The sequence below is a fragment of the Drosophila hydei genome, unplaced genomic scaffold (assembly GCF_003285905.1).
Source record: "Drosophila hydei strain 15085-1641.00,03,60 unplaced genomic scaffold, DhydRS2 tig00000149-arrow-pilon, whole genome shotgun sequence".
Lineage (NCBI taxonomy): Eukaryota > Metazoa > Arthropoda > Insecta > Diptera > Drosophilidae > Drosophila > Drosophila hydei.
Window position 1 is genome coordinate 4,641,978 of NW_022045678.1, and position 20,063 is coordinate 4,662,040.

Sequence of the window (20,063 nt, forward strand, 5' to 3'; positions counted from 1 at the left end):
AACTCTGGTGGTTTCAGCCTCGGTTTGTATACGGTTGCGAGAGACTAACAACTGCCCTGTGGGTGGCAGCGGGCCCAGTTATTATGAATTGCAGCAAATTGCAGCACAACGGGAACATGGCGGCGGCTTAAATTGATGTTAAAGTTCTCAGCTGAAAATTGCCTGAAAATTGTGTGGCCGTAATGGAAGATGCATATGCGCAGCCTGAAACATCGTGAATTTCAGCTATGCGCCTGCCGGGACACACCTTATAATTGATCTCTCTCCCTCTCCCTCACTCAAGCCAAGCACGCCGACTGCCTTATAAAGCAATCGCTACAAAATCAACAGTTAGCCATAGCAACTGGCAATTAATATAGACAGTTCATAGTTTAGTCGCAGCCACTGGCATTCAATGTCTCCCACTGAGCTGCAGCTTGCCGTCTATCTCAACTACAATTGAGCTCTGGCTGTAGGTTTGTGCGATTTTTTGAGTGTCAACTACAAAATACCAACAAAATGTTTAACACTTTTATCGCTGCTCGTTCACAAACCCGTAAAGAGTATATTGACTACGCGTGGAGTCTTTGCAATTTGGAATATATATATATATCATGTTTATATCAAATATAATTTATAGAAATGAGATTTTATGATACGTCCACAGAGGAAGTTTAGATTCGAGGATGAAATATCAAGCAGGTATGGCTATATAAACTATTTGTCCCGTAAAGAGTATATTGACTATATATATATATATCATGTTAATATGAAATATAATTTATAGATGAAATTCTTAGATGAAATATCAAGGAGGTATGGCTATATAAACTATTTGTCCCGTAAGGAGTATATTAACTACATATATATATATCATGTTAATATGAAATATAATTTATAGATGAAATTCTTAGATGAAATATCAAGGAGGTATGGCTATATAAACTATTTGTCCCGTAAAGAGTATATTGACTATATATATATATATCATGTTAATATGAAATATAATTTATAGATGAAATTCTTAGATGAAATATCAAGGAGGTATGGCTATATAAACTATTTGTCCCGTAAAGAGTATATTGACTACATATATATATCATGTTAATATGCAATATAATTTATAGATGAAATATCAAGCAGGTATGGCTATATATATATATATGTCCCGTAAAGAATATATTGACTACATATATATATATATATATATATATCATGTTAATATGAAATATAATTTATAGATGAAATTCTTAGATGAAATATCAAGCAGGTATGGCTGTATATACTATTTGTCCGATGGTTTCAGAAAAAGTAACCTCTAATAGCTTATAGATTTGCATAGATTCGATATCTTAATAACGAATTAAATGATGTTGACATAGTCTACAGATAGACATAAAATTATATGATCAGTTGAGGCAAGCAACAGCAATGTTGATCGACTGTTTTTGGAAGAGTATTGCAAAGTCGTTTTTGAGTTGTAAATGTGACGTGAATCAAGCAAAGCTAAAGCACATCAAATTGTAGTTAATCATTTCTGCTTTCTGCTTAATCAAAAACTAACACGGCTGCTGCTAGCTCTTCCACAGCAAATTGAATGTTGGTACGCAAAATATTTACTTGCAATAAAAATGCGCAGAGATATAGCTATATAGCTATATATATATTGTCTTGCGGGCAAAAGCGATTAATGATAATTGCGTGTAGGTAAATAGGAGCGGGAAATGAGACGAATTCGATGAAAACAAGAATTACTGCGGCAGCAATAATAAAAACAAACAAGGAATCGCACGTTGCAATAAAAATCGGTTCACAAATCAAGATCTATGTACACATACGCATACGCATGCACACATATATACAAATAGAAAAATTGTGCATTCTGCAGACATGTAATTTAAATTGTATATTTGAGTTTTGTGGGCACATGCACTGTAAAATTTTCGTAATCGATTAAAATGGAATGCGCACAGAGTTCGGGGTATTGTTTGGGTTGATTGCCGGCCCAACAACAATCAACAACCGAAGGTTCTGTTTGAACCAGGAGTGGAACTTTTGCATACATATGTATGGGGGAAAAATTCCTAGATCTGGCCAATGGATGATTTTGCAAATTTTTGTGAATGGAACGCACAAGTCGAAAATTTGCTGAATAAAATTCTCGCGTTCAATGCGAGATTTGCATGCCGAATTCCAAGCACTTGTCGAATTTCAAATGCAACTGCAACTGCCACCGCTTTTCAGCGAAATTCAAATTAGGCGTAATTCAATACATTGGCCACCCTAATTCAATGCCTTTTTGCAAATTAGAGCCCAATGCTAAAAAGTCATCCAGTTTCAGTTCTTTTATGTTTTTAGTAAGAATTTGGCGAATGTTCTCGAACAGATTTAGTTTTCTTACATGTGTCTACATGTGTACATATATGTTTAGTATATCATATATATATGTTACATATATATGTTACATATTTTATACATTTCACAGTTTTTATATAGTATGAATGAGTACAGTGTGAAGCTGCATCATTGGGAAGGTTCGTGAATGACTCAAAAATTGGCGCTGCTTGCACAAGAATATAATAGGCTTAATGAAATGAATTTAAATTTAAGCAAAAGACTTTTCGACTTTAAGTAATGAAACATGAGCATATAACAATAGCCCAGAGCGCAGAAAAAACTGATTGAAGCCTTTTGTTTCTACTCAAACTAAAATATGATTCTGTGCATTCAGGTTGCTGCAGCTGAGAGTGTTACACCATGAGCTTTTGTAGACTAGCTTTATCAATAATAAATTGAGCAATTCAAGCTATCATCTATGGTATGGCACACGACAAAGTGATCTACGTGCAGCAATCATATTGCGTTCATAAGTTGCAGGTGTCATCAAGGAGACTTCATATGCACTTTCAGCCTTCACTGGAATGTCCAACTTCAATAGTCGCATTCAACTAACAATATCTACCCAAGTCATACTCCAATTAGGCTGCTTCTTGAATCATTTCAGCAGGGCGAAGGCCTGATGCAAAACATTGTTCTCGTTGCGCTGAGTAAATCTTATAAATTAGTTCATAAATAACAACTCAAAACGAAGTTTAATATATATATATAGCGAATATATATAGCTTAGTTTTTGCTGCATCGCCAGCTTCATCTGGTTTAAGCTTTGTTATTGCTCTTCGACAACATTTGAAATTCATTTCCGGCTGCATATTGCTTGGCTTGTTTGAAGGCGACTGGGCAATAGAGAGGAGGCTGCGACTGCAACTGCAACTGCAACTGCCGCCGGCACCGATAACAAATCGCAGATACATAATTAAATTACAGCGTTTTAATTTCTGTAATTAGTCACGACTTTTGTCGCAGGGGTCTCCGTGCCCCGTTGGCTGGAGGGAGTAGGGCGCGCGGCTTAATTTAGACCATGGCGGCGCCAAGAAGGTATCAGCGCCAGCGTATTCAAATGAAAGCACATTTGCATCTAAGCAATCGTATCTGCATTGATTTGGGTGCCCAAGAGAGGCCCCACTCGCAGCCAGCTACATTTGCTCGTTCGATCTTTGTGCGTCAGCAAACTGGATTTTATCCTTAGTCTTTAGTGGCCAATTGAATCACTCGAAATGATCTACTTAATACGAGCGTGGGCAATAAATTGTTGCTGTTGCTGCTGAAGCCGAAATATCCTATTTAGTTTGACTTTAGCTGTGCGTGTTGCAAAAATATAGCGAATTTGTTCAGCAAGGCGACTGCGAGGTGAGTATGTGGCTGCGTTGCTGGCTGACTGCGCGTGCGCATTCACATATAAATTAAAGAAATGTCACACATAACATTCACGCCACTGCCAACTTGATTCATGAAATATGCGAATTCAGAGGCAGCAACAAGTCTAAAAAACCACGGCAAAGTGGCTTAAAACCAGCATCTGGCAACAGAAGTCACTAGCGCGCCATCGCCATGATCATCATTGGCGTTGTGTAAACTCAAGTTGCATAGTATTCAAGATACGTACACATTAAATCTGTTTTAGCTGAATTTGTTTATCAATTGTGGCTCATATAGAAAATGATTTTCATATGATTTGACTTATCAATAGGCAGAAATATTTTTTTTATTTTTATTATTATATTAGAAATATTTTTGCTTCTTTGTTTTTAATTTACTTACTTAAAAAGTTTACCCATATTCAATAAGCTATATACATCTGCATGCATTTAATGGTACTGCCTTTGCATGATAGCGTACTCAACTAATCTGGATTTCAGATAGTCTCTATAAACATCTTTATAGTCTTTATACCTGAGACATTGCTTACAAATCTAGGGACTTGGCAGCAAGTTGCAGCGACATCAAAGCGATGCTAAAATACTCTAAAGCTCGAAGCCGCCCAGCTGCGAGTAGAAGCCACCCAAACGTTTTAGCCAGGCCACTCTTAAAGTGGTTTTCGAGGAAAGCAGTTAGCTGGGGCAAGTCTCGCTTAGTTATAATTTACTTTCTCTACTTATGATTACAATAGTAAAAGTCTATAAGCTTAAATAAATAAATAAATAAATAAATAAATAAATAAATAAATAAATAAATAAATAAATAAATAAATAAATAAATAAATAAATAAATAAATAAATAAAAAAAAATAAAAATAAAAATAAAAATAAATAAATATAAGTTAACTGATAATAAGTAGTTATACATGATGAGTTAACTTAATATAGCGCCTCGCACTCGTATATATTGAGAGCAAATACAGCGCAGCGTAAGTTGCTCGGGTTTTTAAATAACAATACGTGCATTCAGCAAATTGACTTAAGTATATAAAGAGGAACTTTATATAAAGGCACATATTACACATACATATTTACTCAAGCTTATACATTATATGGCATGTCTGCTTATATTCTTGTGCACATTGTAGTTTTGTTTGTGTTGAGCGTTGAAGTTAAAGAACAAAAAGGTCAAAAGTTTCTCGATTGCAGTTAAAAGTTGTGTATGCACTTTTTTCTTGTTTATCAGGCGTGTTTGCTGCACACACACACACGACAAGGAATTTTAGGTATACTCACAGAATGCACACACACACACTCACACAAAGAGCCTTCGTCCTGGCTGCGCCTTAAGTGCGCTTTATCCCTTTGCTTCGCTTCCGATTTTTCTCCCCAAGCGAAATGTACTTTTCATATTTTTGGCGATAAGCAATGTGTGTGTGTGTGTGTGTGTGTGGCTGACTGTGACTATATGTATGTATACTTGGCACTTAACCACCGCATCGCAGGCAACAACACTAGTCCAGGTGGAACCCCGCTCGCAATGGCACACAAAAAGCAGAAAAAACTCTGCGCTGCGAATGGAAAAGCACAAATTTACGTAAAAGAACTGTGATTTATATCAGCAACGGGCGCAAAACTTTTATTTTGGCCCCCGACGATGAAGACGACTGCGAATCGTTGTTTTCCAATACACTTCAAGAAAACTACTACCACTAAAGAAGCTAATTGTAACCAAGAAATGTAACCTTAGCCCATCCATTGCCATTTCTAACATTAATAGACTTAAGATTTTGAAAACTTATAAAAAAAGCCAGGCCAAGGACAACTGAAGCCCACAGAAGTATGCAGCAAAGTGTTGAAGTCTCTGTGATGCTCGCTCATGGCTTGAAAAGAGCATATTGGTTTTAGTATTAGACTCATTGCTGGCCCTTCATCGAGACTCGTGTTATTTGCTCGTCTGTTTGCACTTCAAATTTGAGAAGAAATAAGTTTTTCACTCTCTTAGAGCTTGAATCAACAAGTTTTGCAGTTGCAGCATTTTAATTTCCGCTATTAGCTGCTCTGTTTTAAAGAATTGTTGGTGGCGCCCCTCGCTTCTAATTATATATATATGCATTTCTTTTCTCTCAGTGTACGTTTAATTTATGGAATTTTAGTTAACGTTTCATTGTTGTTGTAGTCGTCGCTGTCCTTGTTGTTGTTATGCCACTGAATGTGCCATGTCTGACGTGAATGTGAGTGTGTGTGTGGCTGGTTATATATATATATATATGTGTGTGTGTGTGTGTGTGCGTGTGGTGGGTCTCCTTTTTAGTGAGGATGTGAAGTTTAAAGTTCTAACGCACATAAATCAGATGCACTTTCGGCATTTCCTGGCACTAAATAAAAAAGCCAAAGCTGGACAACAGCCCATATAGCCCGAAATAAGCCTGTGATTTCACTGGCCGGCAGCATACCTCAGTGGCTGCTCTCTCAGCCCATTGGCCGTGGCCTCAAAATGCATCGATTGCAGTTATTGCAGCCATTTGTGGATCTGTAAAGGACTTAAGCGGACATCAGCTGACAAATTTGAGTCATTTGCTTTAAGTATCATTTTTATAGAAGCGAGAATGAAATACAGCCGACGTCGAAATTCAATTAGCTGCCTGCATCGGTTTCACTTTCACGGACTCTGCGCTCTTCGGTCTCCCTTGACGGAGACTCAAACGCTCATAAATGATGGGCGCATGAAATATAAAGCAATTTTACTAATTGCCATTAGGAATTTTCGTTCCGGGCCCACCTAATGCGTGCTCGGTTAATTGAAAGACGTGCTCATTAGGAGGACTAGAGCATAGAGCCAGAGCAGATTGGGGCGCGTTTCCAAGGTGGGCTGAGTGCTGAGTGGAGAGAAAGCCAATGCTATAAATAACGAGCATAAGCCCGTGTCAGACGTCAGGGTATGTGTGCGCCTGCTATCTGAGAGATACTTTTCGCTCATATTTCCTGGGGCTAAGCCAAATGAACGATTTGCGATAGTATCGAACACGAATCCAATTTTCCCAGCTACGAACTTTGCAAATCCGCTTTGATCCCCATATGAATGTCATAAAAAATAAAGCGACTTCCGAAAGACTTCGGCTTGAGCCGCCGCAGCAGTGCCGCATCTGGTCAAATATTTTCCCAGGCTTCAACAAATACACTTGGCATAAATTCGGTACACACGCTCCGCTCCAACTTATCCTACTAAAGTGTGCATTTAATTTTGTTGAAGTATATTTAAAAATATATATGCAGACAATAAAAAATGAAGAGTGGCAAGTGGAGGACTTGCTGACAGCTTTTTGTTTGCCATTGTCTGCTCGACACGCAAGTGCGACAAGTGCGCACTGAAGTTCGCACCCTTCGTCATATAGGGGTTGCGGTCAGGGGATGGTTACTGCCTCAGGGGTGTGGCAGTAGCTTATGTTGTTGCAAATCACAGTGACAAGATAATAAATAAATATCAAAATATGTCATAAAGAGATTTTCGACAAACGCCAAAAGAGACAATGAAGTGCGACGAGTGTTGAATGTTGCTTAGCTGGTGTTGCATGCTGGGGGTGGTGTTTGCATTTTAATTGAACAAGGGTCGTACTGAGAACGGAACGAAGATGTGACAGTGAATATCTATGAGATGATCTTTTATATAACTTTAATTAACTATAAATCTTATATAAAATTTAGCAAAAAACTAGGATAAATAAATAAATAAAATAAAATAAAATAAATAAAAAAAAATCTCAATAAAATTATAAATAATAATTTCATTCTCAAAAATAAAAGTTTACGTCTCTCTGCTGCTTGGGTGCCACATAAAACGTCAATCCAAGTGACAGCCAACGAAGTGCGAAACAAGCTCAAATGCCACTCAGTCAGTCCGGGCTGTCTTTAACACTGTATATGATTGTGGTTGTTAGCCCTGAAAGGGGTTAAGCGTTGAGCCAAGCGAGGGCGACGGCAATATATATGGCTATCTGTATATAAGGTATAGTTAGCAACCCTCAAGGACTACACACACATCAGCTTCAAATTGGAAATGCTTGTCATATTCTTCATTTATCTGCCTTGATACATGGATTATACATTTTTTATACAGGCCAGAATTTCATAAATTATTTGTCACAATTAATTGAATTGTGTTCAACGGGTGTGTGATATGCGCTGCTATTGAAGAGGTTTATACACTGAACACCCTTCGCCATAGAGCCATTTATACACTTTCAGCAGTTTTTGTAAAACTTTGTCCCCCGCGTGGTTTGGGTGGTTTGCCAAGCAGGACCTGTCGACCTAAGTGTCTGTGGACAATTGTCTAGCTGCAGACTGAGGAACGACAAAAGGATGAGCAGCAGCGACCAATCTGACAAATAATATGATGAGATACGACATATGTGCAAACAAGCTTCCAAACATTGCTTTATATAATTGAAAATCATATATGTAGGCAGGCACACACACACACACACACACACACACATATATATAGCAGATACAATATTTTTGTCAATGCAGGAGCAGAAGGGGGCTCTGCGTAGCCGCTATATTTGTGGGGTAATTTAGAGGCCAATATCCTGCTGTGAAATATGCGCGGGTTTTCCGAGCAGACTGTTCACTTGGCCATTGTTCAGCGTCCTTGGGTTGCATTAGGCGTTGGATTTTGCGCTCAGAAATGATTTATGATTATGACAAATTGCTTGGCAGCAAGTGAAATCAATGCGCACATCGAGCAGGGTGTGGATCAGCTAAGCTTCTTCAGCCAGGGGCGACTGGGCTATTATAATGCCAATAGAGACAGACAGAGACAGAGATGCAGAGCTTTAAGACTAGTTAAGATATGTAGAGCTCTTAAGGAGTAGCCGACTTAGCCTATGTGTATAAAGGAAGCAAGACTTATAAGTTTGCAAGACTTTTGTAAAACACTCATAAATCGATAAGCTCAAAGTTATTTAACTTTATTGAGAAATGGTTTCGAAACTTTGACTGGATTTGTATCCACTGGAAGTTGATTTTGATTAATTTAAGGAGAGCAGCTTCATATTATATGCATCGTTAATGATACAAAAATAGCTTCAAATGTTTTCTAACTATTTCGTTTTCAGATTATCGAGGCACCAAGTCAAATTCTGTATAAAAGCCAGACTCAAAAACAATAGTTTAACTCGCCATTAAAATATTTAATTTTCGTTTTATTTATAACGTCGGTGTTGGTGCATATCTGATGGATTCACAGAAAGTAATCAGAATATGCTCATTAGCCAACTGAAATCTGAATACCGAAAGTGGAAAATAAAAAATAAAATAATAGAAATACGGCTGGGCGCATGCAATTAATGCTGATAATAATCAAATAATTAACTTTCTTAATTGAAAACAATGAAAATAGTTTTATGTCGGGGCTGGTGGCTGAGCCAGAAATGCGCTGAAGTGTTTTGGTAACATTAACACTTCACCTAAAGCGACAATAAAAGGGGCGAAGGTTCCTAATACCTGAATAGAGTCTATTAAAATTGCTGGTTCTTTAAAAATACATTAAAGGGACCCAAAAACAATGGTCCCAAAGGCACATGCCCCTAGATGAGCTGCTGTTTATCGCAATACGATTTTCCGATCGCTATACTTGACTGTTTCTAATAATAAAATAGAAGAAGAATATATAATTTTATCCAAGAAACAGAGTAAAAATCGATGCCATAAGGCAGCTATGCCATAAAAATGTGACAGTGCACAGACACACACGCACACACAGACACAGAGGGAACGACACATGCAACATAGTAGTAGATGGTAAATGGTAGGGCACGTTGGGATATCAGCAGGACAGTGCGGTCCACAAGGAAGCAGACGCAAGCAAAAATACAATAAATTACTTGACGGAAAATATTGATAAGGTGACACAGAAACCGAACGAACGAATCAGATTCAGACCCAGACACAAGATGACACCCAGCTGATCAGAGTCAGTCGTTGATGCCAGTCGGCACATAGAATTTCTGTGGCCTTGTTTGCTTTTTATAGTCTCGTGTCTCGCCAGTGTCGCCAAAGATGACGCATGTTCTTCCCGTTGACGGTGGCAAACTAACCATCAGACCCAAATGAAATGAGTTAAATGACGCAGGTAACTCCGGATACATGTGCCGATAAGCATTTAGGGAGACAAGTTTCAGCTCGACTAAGATTCTGTGAAATTGTTCATACAGGCTTCACACACCTCAACTACCTCAAGCAGCAGCCTAAGGTATACTAGTAATTTGAATATCTAAAAAAGTGAAAGAGCTCTACAAATGATACAATAAATTGCCAGCGGACAGCTGAACGAGTTGTAATAAGCATATAATTTATAAATTCAATTTGATATTCTAGTGGCATAAAGCTGCAAAAATAATTCCCATGATCGAGGCGAGGCACAAATCACCCCGACTCTGGCTATGGTTCTGGCTGCAAAGCTTTCCAAAGACCGAACCGAAATCGAAGCCGAAAATGCAAATAAAACGACAATTTCCCAGCACGTTCGCTCAGAGACAAACTCATTAATTAAGTCAGCCGTAGCAAGAAGTATTTGAAAGAGACGTACACATTTTTGCTTTATGGGCTTAGAATGACGAACTGCTACTATCGCATTGGGCCGGGGGCTAGGCGACAATTCTTGCAATTAAGAAAATTTATAATTCCCAAACGTTGGCAATGCGCAGCCAATTGGCGACAGAAACGAATTAAAATTACAGACAAACAACACGATAAATAGTTAGATGGATATACCCCCGACAGTGTGGAGAGGACGACAAATAAATAAAATTTCAATTTTACATCATAAAAAATCGTTAGAGACGTGATTAAAATCTTAGAAATGCTGCTGAGCCAACCAGAGTCTAGCGGAGGCGCCTCGAGGCGACACATATCACACCATGAACGTGTCCACGTTGCGCATGCGCAGCACAGCCAAAACCAATACCTAAACTCCGCAACCAGCATATGTATCTCATGGTATCTCAAACAGCATTTAAGCTAATTGAAGCAGCCTGTGGAAGACGTCGCCTCGTCGATTGGTCGTGTATGAAAATTGTGTCGCTGCTGTCATTGTTTGCCCAGAGTCTCTGACAGCTGAGCAATAATAATTGTCAAAGCCCTGACTTAAGTTGACTTATCGCTGTGTGACTTCTTAAGGTGCTTCCTCGACCATTCGGACTCAATTAAATTGTCAAAAGTTGCCGCCGTCGCCGTTGCCGTCGCCGTTGCTTGTTTATTGAAGCCGGCGCCAGTCCGACTGTCCCAAGGGACAGTCCTCAATATCAATTAGCGCCACTTGGAAAGCATATTTAAATCGTTGTACGCACAATATTTATGCAGTCATAAACACTTTACCTGGTGCAATAAGCTTGCTTAAAGTTTATGTGTTCATCGCTTCCATCGTACCTAATATGCATTGGAATGTGAAACTACATTTCTACAATAGTTTTTCTATCAGCCAGCGATGGCTGACAGAACAAGCCCAATCTGTGAATGGAAAGAGCACTGGCTATGCAGAAAGAAAAATGGATATTTTAAGGATTTATAAGGACAGCGATGTGCAGCGACACTAATTAATTGGGCTTTTCATAAAACGTCGACGATGTATGCAGACGAAGCCAGTTGCTGGCTCGCTTTCTATCCACGGTTTACACATACATCTTGTATCTGTAACTGTATGTATCTTTATCTGTATCTGCTACGACTGCGTCAGCTACCGAGCTGCTCATGTTTGCTGTTTGCTGCTGTTGCTAGCCAATGTCTTACTTGGTGCTGTGCCAGCCGGTTCGAGCCGTCGATGCTTGATTGCTAATTGCAATCCACGTTGTCAACCGTCCAGGTCTGTCCCGCTGATTGCCAGCGACACAGCGGCACAGCGGCACAGGCTCAGGATCAGAGTTTTAGCTTTGGGCAGTGAGCCAGTTTTTCAGTTTTCAGTTTTCACACTAATGTCGTCGAGGTCCGGTTCCGGGAGCTGGCAGAAGGTAGCGCAAAGAAGAGAATAGTGTGTAGCAGCAAGTGGATTAACAATTTGTGATACTTCCTGCAGTTGAACAGCTTAATAGTGAATATCCATCTATTCATGCCGCTATCATCTGTGTTTGTAAGTGTTGAAGTTCGACAGCGTACAAAAAAATCATGTCAGGCGTCAATTTGAGAATGTTTAAGTGATTTGTTTACACGCGGCAGCGTCTATTAACGAATTTATGGTAAACAAAGGGAAGTCGTTTGTTCAGCTCTCAGCTCTCAGCTCGCAGCTCCCAGCACGGGCAGCCTCCACCCACTCCATTGGGCAATGGACAGCATTGTATTTCGAGTATCTCATGCACTAGCCCAGACAGCAGTCAGGTACACAGAAAGATACACTTCATAAAATATTAATCTGCTGATTTATGTTTCTATTTTCCTTTTTTATTGGAGCGCATGTGCCAGCAGCAGCAGCAACAACAACGATGCTATATCAACTACTGAAAGTCTGCAGCTTCTATGTTGCATTTCTGTTTATGTTGCGCTGTGTAAAGTGGCGTTGCATCTAAACATGTGTAAACATCTTGTTTCTAGCGTAGAGTTCGTGCTCAGAAAGTTCTGATAAATATTTGAATATGGAAGATATGGAAAGAGCTACTCTATCAGCTCATTAAGCATATGTATATATATCTATATATTTTATATATATATTTGTAATATATAATGTTAAGCTAACAGCATTAGGCGTGACGCCAGCAAATGCAAATTGTTTCTCACATAAATCGATGCTGTTAATATTGACAAGCATTGCCATAATGCCAAGAAGGCCAATAATTCATCTGGCAAATTAGCAACGAATTACAAATTAATTTGTAGGCTCAGCCAGCAGCGTGTTAGCCATGGACTGAAGGGCGTAAATCGAGCGAAATGAAATATTCAAAATTCTAACAAAATAATAAATATCGTGAAACTAATTTAACTGCCTCGGTTCCGGGTCTCAGTCTGACTCAATATTTGCATAAATTAGCGACGCTTCGTCTGATTCACGTGCGACGAGCGACGGAGCGTCAAATGCAGCCAGTGACAATTTCAATAGGTTGCCAGCAGCGGCAGCATCGCAGCCTCCATGCGGCAGCCCTCTGCAAGGCATTGCTTCTTGTTGGGATGCAACCCTTACTGGGAACTTCTCGGACTTGATTGTTTATTTAAGCCATTGGTGTTGGTATCGTCGTGCTTTGCCAGGATGTAATCCTGCGGCAGCGTGACCAATTAATTTGATTGTAAAATGTGAAATTCGTATTAAAATCAAATACAACAAAAATGACAATGCGTATGACGGGAATATTAAAAAGTTACACAACAGCCACCACCTCGAAGAGCCACCCCGGAGCTGAGCAACAACCAAAAGCGCCCAGACTTTGTCCCATCTCGTTCGTCGTCGTCATCTTTTGCCGACTTTAAAGTCACGCACGGAGTTTGCGCAAATTTTATGATAATTTTTAGCTACGATTGGGCTGCTGCCGCCATTGCTGTGGATCCCATTCCCAAAGAGAAACTGGCAAGGGATAAGGATAAGGATAAGAATATTTTACATTTGCATCGCGTTTTAAGCTCTCGTTTTTTTATTTTTGATTTTTTTAATAACAATTCAAATGCGCGCGCTTCGCACTCGGGGATCAAATCGATGAAATGTGAAAAAGGTCGTTATTCACTTATTTTCTTTTTGCTGCCAACCTCACCTTTCGGTTGCTGCTTCGTCATCGCTCGTAGATTTCTTGTCAATGCAAAAAGTTTACAGTTGAATAACGAATTTGCATGTTTCGAAAAGTTAACGGCTTGAAAAATTGACAAAAGTCTTCAAAGAGAACGAAGGCGTCTCGCTTTCGTCTTAGCCAATCCAAATAACAGCGCACAAACATGATATTTAGGCTATAATATTTGCTAGATACCCAGGCATTTTGTAACTTGTCGACTAGTTGGCGCTCAATCGAGTTGCCTTGTAGACGACTTCATAGATTATACAATATCTTGCTCAGAGCATCTATCTGGCTTTGCAATTTGAAATATATTTTAGTCTATAAGCTTGAGGAATATTTAAGGTAACTTCTCGTTTAGCACTCTTAAATCGTATATTTTTAAGAAGTTGCTTTTTGGTTTTGTGTGCAAGGAGAATCGGAATGGGCGAGACGTGTCTATTACTTAGTGAGGAACTTACGAGCCACCTATATGCTGAGGCCAGCCACACGAATGTGGCACATATAAAATTCTGCTTATATGCAGTCCAATAATATTTCCATTTGGCGTATGGCTGCCACGCCTTGTTGCCCACTTTACATGTAGTGTAATACAACCGCTTTTATTGTGATGACTCCCTGGGGACAGCCTCGAAACGAGGCTGAAGGCAAGTAGACAACGTTGCAAAAAAGGACTTTGGATTGCATTTATGTAGCGTGTGCTCCACGAGGGCCAGCAGTCGTTTTTTTATGCCCGGGTATATGATTTTATGAATGTGTCATAGGACAGGCGACACGACAGAGGCGGATAAAGGGAGCATGCCATGGCGGGTGTGAAGAAATCCTTTTTGGCACTTTTCTAGAAAATTGCTCGAGAATTGTTATGTGCTCGACGTGCATTTGGCTTGACTTACCTGAAACACATTTGCAGACGGTCCGCAACTCCAGGGCAAAGTGGAATTGGACTGGAAGTTCATTGCGTCACTCAACCCCTTGGCGGAAAACCCTTCTTGCAAGGCTGCTGTAATTATGTCTGTGCATGGTCATTAAATCATTCATTCCGAGCCATTTAATAATTTTTGCAAGCAACGAACAAAGCACTGAGAAGGCGTGCGGCCCACACGGCCCGAGCATAATAATTCATTAGGGCACAGACCAGGAGCCAGAGCCAGAGCCAGAACCGGAGACCAACTCGTAACTGAACTCATAAATGCTATGCATCGAGACAATAACTTTAATAGAAAGCAGGCTGCCTGACGAAATCACGAAATCCCCCAACATTGACCCACAATAGCACTTGACGCAGAGTACTTTGCTCGTAACGAGGGCTGGTAAAGAGTTGCTCGGTGGAACGACGATGCTGAGCAGAAGGTCAAAAATGATAAACGGATATGAGGAAAGGATATTTTTCGTATTTCGTGTCCTTTTCCAATTGTTGCGAGAGCTGCCATTGTCGTTAAATAATTGCAAGTCGCATTTGGAAGGCAAGGAAATGCGACTCCGGCTCAGGCTCTTTCTGATTGCCTTTCAGAGAGGAAGCGAGCACAACAATTGCGAGCGCATAGCAAAAGGAAAAAGTTTAAGCTGTCAATATTTTGACTTTTTCTGCCTCCTTTTGTGAAGTGGGCGTATAATTAATGGATCGGGCGTTTGCAGCCATCAATGGCAAAATATTGCAAACATGAATGCCAAAGGGGGCCGAAAAAGGGTTCCGACTCAAACTCGATTGCTTTATTTATGGCGAATTGAATTGAAATGTCAACCGGGTGGGTCGAATATCATATTGCAGCAGCTAAAGCATAAAAGTATGAAAGCAACGCATTGTGTAAAATGGTAATTGCAAATACGAGTGGACAGTGGAGCAGTAAACAGACTTCCCCCATCGGACCGACACACACAACTATATATGTATATATATTTATGTGCCAAGTAAATTCCGGTCAAGGGTTCAATTATACTTTTGAACTGGTCGCCCATAAAAGTTTCCACAATAAGGCATTGTCCTGCAGCCAAAGTGTCTTGACATTTGTGTAATGTAAGCGAAATAGATTAAGATATATCGAGAAAACTCTTAACAGGATTGCCACAGACAAGAGAGAAATGACATCAAAGCCGCACAGGACATATCAAAGATTGTATTATCCAGCTAAGTTATGCTGTTGTGAAACTCTGTAGCTAATCTATGTTTGCTTGGCTAGGGTACGGCACTTATGATATATTGATTACAGCATTTGCCTTCATAAATTACAATCACATTACCTGCCTTAGATTGTGGACGCGCTGTCATGTATGCACGTACTCATAACACGACAACACACATGCTTGTAAAAAGCTCATCAAATTGAATTTCATATTTCATATTGATCGAAATTAGCATTTCGAATCACGTCGTATCGGTAGCGTCGTGGCCGAGTCCACATAAAACACACTGCCACTCTGCCACCCGCTCCAGCAGGTGCCGCGGAGGGTTGATCATAATCACGCACTTAAATCATAAATTCATGATTACTGGCCACACTATCGAATTCCAAGCAGAGCCGAGACACCGCTCCCTGCAAATAATATCGAATTGGAATTGGGCCGTGGCTTGGTTCCATAAAGCCCAATCATAACAATTTGATATATTATGCGACAAATAAAACTCGTTTGCCTTGCATGCCAAGTGGCAGACATTGGGCAATTGGCTTTCTCTGACTCCAAAGTGGAATGCTCTTATGTTATTAATTTGCTAAACATTGCTGGTTCTGTCTATGACGTACGCAGCACGGCACAGATAGCTGCATATAATTTGTGATTTGAAACATCTGCTGATTTCCTCTGACTCGGCCAGCAGTGTCAACAATTGTCAGCTGCTTTGCATGATAATAAATAAAGTCAACCATGCGCAATATTCTGTGCAAAATAGACACATAAATGAAAATTTCATTTTTACATTGTTAACATTATTTGGCACTAATAAGCGGCTAACAGAGCTAACGCAATACAATGCAGTCGCCTCAGCATTGCATATTTATGAGTTGCCCGAGGGGTGCTGCTGTAGTTGCACTTAATGAAGGTGTGTGTGTGTGTGTGTGTGTGTGTGTGTGTGTGTGGCTCAACAGTTCGCACTTTGGCCAGCGTGCAGTAGGCACAATTTTTCATAACTTCACTAGGCCGTTACGAGGCCGTACAGTTTTTTTTGCACTCTCTCTCTCTGTTGTCATACCCTGTAGCCATGACAGTAAGAACTGCGTAGTCGGTTGCAATCGAAGCTTTGGTTATAGTTTTTCGATGTGGCACACACTTAACGTCGTAGGAACATAAAGTGTCAACAAAATTCCATATTGAAAATTTTGCCTCTACTTTCACATTTGACATTTGCTATTAGCTATTTCCCATTGATATTTCGCATACTCTCCAGATTCAATAGCTGCGATAATAGTAGCTTTTAATGTGATGAAATATAGTAATTCCCAAGTTACCATGGCTAAATTAGAGGACCTCCCAATTGAGGCCTTTAGCTCCAAAAGTGACGAAATTATAGGAGTCATATACCTACGCAGTCAATAAGGCGAACATTTCACAAAATCAAAGTAAGAGAAACGTTCACATGCCAAACTAATATACTCTCTTTAATTATTTAGCAGGTATAAAAGGCTATTTTGTTGCTATATCTAAAGCACCTGTAATTATAGAGAGTCAATTCTAAATATGAGTGAGTAATATTTAGTTTAAACATTCTAATTTTACAGGGTATCTTGTGTTGCTCTACACGCACGTTTGAATATTTGTCAGTGGTTGCTGCTATTGTGGTAGCTTGGCTATTGTTGTTGCAACAAAATGTTGCAGCACGTACTAGACGCTTGGCAAAAATGAAAAACAGAATCTGAATTGAAAATGAATTACGTTGAAATAAATGCAGAAACTTTTATCATATGGTGAAATCTATAAACTGCACAAGCACGCACTGATTTCCCCCTCGACTCTTTCTTTGCTTCTGCTCGAAGCAGGGCTCGCAAGCATAAGTTTCACTTGGAGCTGTCCTATACCAAGTAACTAGCTAACTCTGAGGCTACTTGATTCATATATGTTTCTGGTTAAATTTAATAAATTGTTGTTTTTGATTTGTTGAAACTTGTCGATTATAATTAAACTGGAATCATTTTTAAGAGAAAGAGAACTTTCTGCATCTGTCTTCTTCTTCTCTGTCTTCTATATTGCCCGCATTCGGGTTGTAATGAACAAATAAATTTACCGCATACGAGAATTTATAACGCCAACTTTTCTCATTAAATTTTATAAAAGGCGGCATATTTTAAACTTTTTCGACACTAACGGAGTTTTCTCACCTGCCTCTTGGGTCGGCTTAGCAGGAACAAGGCGGAATACGAAGGCAGAGAGCAATGCCAAAAGGCATTGCAGTAGTTTGAAAAAGCGCTCAAGCGGGAACGAAACTTAATTTCTATTCATTTGCTAAAAGTCATTCACACAGATATACACGTGTGTGTGTGTGTGTGTGTGTGGTATATACAAATGAGCAGAAGAATTGAATTTGCTTGGGGTTGGGGATGCTGCGCTGTCTCTAGTCATATTGGCAGCGGAAATTGAGGCGAAACTTTTGTCTTCACACACGTGAATATAATGCCACGACAAAATGCATAAAATTAAGAAAACTAAAGGTAAGCAGATTAAAGAACCTAGTCATGGGTGGAAATGGTAGCGCTGCCAATGGGGGATCTCTCAAGTGAACAGGGCCAGGCAAAGGGGGAGCCTAGCAAAAAATAGTTTTCCAATTAAACTTTATCCTTTTGCTTTAATTTACTGGTTTCATGCTTTGTCGCCTCTTTCAACCGCAGCAGCAGTCAGCAGCAACAGCAACAACAACAAAATCAGTCTGCAAAATCCCATTTTAAAGTTTTCTATTTTCCATTTTGCCTTTTAATTTTTCTGCAGCCCGACAGCGATTTCTTCTGCATTTGGTCGAGCATTTCAGAAGTTTTTGGGCGCTGCGTCTTAGCAGCTACTCAGCTGATTTCCTCTGGAGGGACAGGGCGAGAGAACAGGTAGTTGAATCAGTTTGATTTTGAATGCAGCTAAGGATAAGCAATCCAAGCAAAGGCCATGCGAATAACCAAAATCAGCCACTGCTCAAATTGCAGTGCGCGGATAAAAAGGAAGAAAAACGGAAGAAACAAAAAGTCAAAAAAGTCTGTCCGAGGACAGCGATGTCAACGACGGCAACGACGACAAAAATGTGAACATTTTTCTCCCAGAATTGTTTCATGTATTCCAATATTAATTTGGTCAATTTATATTTTATTTGGAATTTTTAAATTGGTAACGTTTTTAGCCCAAAAACATATCTCGCTAACCCATCGGATGCAGGCTGGCTTTGTCTTTATGTATATGTGTAAGTGTGTGTGTGCGTGTATGTGTGACCGAGTGTGTTAGTTAAGTGGCTTAAATGCTCGTAAGCGACGATCGTCATAAGGTTGAGACCAAAATAACAAGCGAGCATCAGTTCTACACGCTGAAAAATTTGCCCTTTTCAATTTGATCAAAAGTGGAATTTGTATATAGAGAGAATCCTTGGGAGAAAAGCTATATAATCAGTGATCCATTTATATGGGCCAAAAGTAGAGCAACTTTAAACGCAACACAATTTTCTCTCAGTGTGTTTTGTTGAAATTCTCCCACACTGTGCGCACGCATATAATATATTATGATATTGTTACCGCCTTGCGTCCCAATTGTTGCCAGCTCCAAGCGCATATGAATCCATGCAGCCATCCATCCATCTAAAATAGCCGCCAGAACGCTCCGTTCATCCTGGCATCGCAAAGCAGGTCTCAAGCCTGAGCAGGAGCATCGAGCCAGAGGTCTCATCTGTGCTGCGTACAGTAGCATGCCAGATAAATCAATGTGTCAACACCTCTTTTTGTGCTGTCAGTTTTTTATGGTTTTCGATGATATTTCGCCTATTGTCAGTCCAACACACACGCGGCCAGTTGCCAGTTGCCAGTTGCCAGTTGCCAGTTGCCCAGTTGCTGACCACTTTTGGGGCCGTGTGTACCCATTTGGTTAAATCGCACTTGTACGTCTGATGCTGGCCAGTGGCCACAGCTGCTGTGTTGGCCATCAGTGGTCAGTGCTTTTTGCCTCTCGCTTGAGCGCTGCTCTTTGGCTTTTTACCACAAGAAATATGGCTCTCTCCGCCTCCCCGACCATTGTTTCACTGATGAAACATTTCGAGCGATGCGAGGCATTTGCAGCCGCTGCAAAACTGCTGCAACTGGATCAATTTCAGTGGCAAACGTGTCGTCATCAACGTCGCGCGCTCCCCTTCCGAAGCCGAAGAACACCGACCAAAGACCTATGCATCCGAATCCAACACATATCTGGTTATTTTTTGAATACCCTAATGTATGAATGTAGAGGGTATAATGTTATTAAGCAAATGTAGAATGCATCACGACGATTTGGCTAGAAACTTTACAAAAAAATATTATTCATCTCGAAAATTTGAAGTATTTAAAGAATTTTTGAATGAAATTTGACAATGTTTTGCAACTACAGAAATTAGAATAGAATTAAAATTAAATTAAAGAAATTTCGAAAATAAATAAAC